Raw genomic sequence first — 3,314 nt, forward strand, 5'->3', positions numbered from 1 at the left:
AAATTCATCTAACTTGACAATTGAAAGATCCTTGGATACCTTGTAGGCATCTACCATAGATGACCACAAGGCATTCCTAGGAAAAGCTTTAAGTGCATACCTTACAAGATCGCGGTTTTCTACATGTTCATCTATGGAATGGAGACCGTTAATGATCTCTTTAAACCTACCATGAAGTTCACTTACATTCTCATTTTCCTTCATGGTGAGGTTCTGGAGTTGGTTGAGGAACAAGTCTCTCTTGGCAATTCGAGAGTCCCGAGTCCCTTCTTGAAGCTCAATGAGCTTGTTCCATAGATCTCTTGCACTAGTAAAAGGACCTACCTTGACTAGTTGGTCCTTGGCGATTCCACATTGCAAGGTGACCATGGCCTTGGCATCGGCTTGTGCTTTGCGGAGTTGTTCGGTAGACCACCTTGACGATTCGAGCTCCTTACCTTCCTCATCTCTTGGTGGTGTGTAGCCTTCCTTGACTGAGAACCACATGGCAATGTCCGTCTTTAGGTAATACTCCATGCGTCCCTTCCAGTACTGGAAATCTGCCCCTTCAAAGTAAGGTGGTCGATTTGTGCTAAAACCTTCCCTCATGGCCATCTCTTTGCTCTTAGGTTGTTAAGCCGGATGAAGAGCTCCAAGCTCTGATACCACTTGTTAGGATCTTGGATGGCTAGAGGGGGTGAATAGCCTCTTCAAAAGCTAAAACTTAAAGATAAAACTCACACGAGTGGTTAGCGCAGCGGAAAACAAGTTAAGAACAGAATAAGAATAAGAGAAGAAACAAAGCAAACCACAGTGACTCAAGTGTTTACGAGGTTCGGGGATAACTTGCCCCTACTCCTCGGTGTCCGTAAGGTGGACAAGCCGATCTTCGGTAGATCAACCCCGGTGAACACCCGGCTATGAACTTTCTCCTTCTCGGTGGAGTGACCTCTCAACAAAATCTCAACGGGTATGTAGAATATAGCACAAGACTTACTGAGCTTGGTGACTTAGGAGAATGAAAATTAAGCTTACAGTCACGCGAAGGTCAGTGAAACAGAGAGCAAGTCGAGACAGCCGCTTCTCAGCCCCGAGCGTCAAAGCTTTTGCACCGATCGACAGAGGTTTTTTTTTCCTTCCAAAAAAAAACTTCTTCTTAACCCTCTCTTCAACCAGCCTTTTATGTCTCTGCCATCTCTGCCTTTCGCCCGCAACGGATCCCTGCCAAACTGCAGCAAATCTCTGCATCCAGCCATAGCATCGCCAATCACGCTTCTTTCTCATCTGATCATCTGAGCTCACACCAATGGAATTCTGGTCTTCACTGGTGTCTCTGAGCTCCACCCAATCACCATGAGTTGAGCTGATCGATGCCAGATCACCGCCAGATCGCAGCCACGACTTTGCTGCTTTAACAGGTTTACAGTGGAACATAGCAAAAGTCTCTCTGGTATCCTCTACTAATGAAGCTCAATTTGAAATCAACCAATTGCAAATTACCAGTAACCTGCACCTCAAAATCTTGCAGCAGATGGTTAGAAATATTTAGGCAAAAGCAACTTTGAATCAGAAAGAATCAGAGAAAGTGCATGCAAAACAGACTATAGTATGGATCGGTCTGCAGACCGATCCATACGTTCAAATCTCTTTTTCGATCGTTACTGATCGATCTGCGGACCGATCAGGAACTAACCTGATCGGTCCTCAGACCGATCAGGTGTCGCGCGCACAAGCCTGATCGGTCTCCGGACCGATCAGGCATCAATCTGACCGGTCCCGAGACCGGTCAGTATCGATACAGTAGCGCAGTATGCTACTGAGTTCTCACTGATCGGTCGGCGGACCGATCAGTAACAACACAGTATGCTACTGAGTGTTTACTGATCGGTCCGTAGACCGATCAGGGCACACTTAGTGTCACTGGATCGGTCTGCCGACCGATCACCCGTGCCACTTGTGCCACTGGATCGGTCATCAGACCGATCCAAGGTTGTGATTTAAGAGGCAAGCTTCCAAGCTTGCTACCCTTAATCCTGACAGTCCAGAGACCGAGCTACCGAGCTCTTCTCCGACTATACATGCCAAGTTTCCATACTTGGACTTCCCAATACCAGATGTCCGATCACCCTTGATCCATCTGGATTTTCCCTTGCCTGGCTTCACTCACCAGGACTTTCCAATTGCCTGGCTTCACTCACCAGGACTTTCCAATTGCCTGGCTTCACTCACCAGGACTTTTCCAATTGCCTGGCTTCACTCACCAGGACTTTTCCAATTGCCTGGCTTCACTCACCAGGACTTTCCAATTGCCTGGCTTCACTCACCAGGACTTTTCCAATTGCCTGGCTTCACTCACCAGGACTTCTCCAATTGCCTGGCTTCACTCACCAGGACTTCTCCCGTGCCAAGCTCCTTGCTCGGACTTTTCCCAATCAGATTAATCAGGTCAACCAAGTCAACCCTGATTTGTCTGAGTTAATTCAATATCTGATTGAAACTTAAATCAGTGTCAACATCAAAACAACATCCAGGTCAGACTGTATCAACAACAACGACCTCCCACAGATCTGCAATCGGCGCCGGTAATACTTGCTAATGGAAGAACGATCACAGAATCGGAAATCTCTTCATGGTTCACAAACCAAATCCCTCTTGAGAGATTGGACAAACCAATCTTGAATGTTCTTCATGCCTCTTTCAATCTTGTGCATATGGACAAACCTTGCACAGAGACCTTTCATATGGGATAAACCCATTCTCTTTGACTTTGCCCAAAAACTCGCACATAGCAAGTCCCCTCTTCCTTTCTCTCTTGTGTTCATCTCATTTTTTTCCCTCCACATCTCCACCAATTGCCTTGGATGCCTATTATATAAAGGAAGATGACTCTTCATCTTCCTCTACCTCCATTAATGGAGGAATATAAAGGGTTGGAAGGTGAAGGGGAAGAGGCACCCTTTCACCTTTTTAACACCAACATCTCTCACTCGTCCAATTCAATCCATAAAGGTTATCTGGTCATATAGACCATGTCAGTCACATACACTACAAGATGATCATGTCACAGGGCCAAAGTCAAACATTAATTGGTCACAAAGACCAAATAAGTCACATAGACTATATGAAGGCTAGAGCAAAATACTAATTAGTCACAAAGACTAAATAAGAACATTCAATTCATACTTTAGGGAAAATGGTTCGTGCGACAGCAAGCACACTGAGCATTTATTGCTAAGAAGATTGTTGCACCTTACATAGCTGCTCTCTGAGCGATCACTGCTAACAAAGTTGTTACACTTTACTTAGCTGCTCTTCCAAATGAATTAGAGACATTC

Source organism: Zingiber officinale, chromosome 3B, assembly GCF_018446385.1.
Source record: "Zingiber officinale cultivar Zhangliang chromosome 3B, Zo_v1.1, whole genome shotgun sequence".
Classification (NCBI taxonomy): domain Eukaryota; kingdom Viridiplantae; phylum Streptophyta; class Magnoliopsida; order Zingiberales; family Zingiberaceae; genus Zingiber; species Zingiber officinale.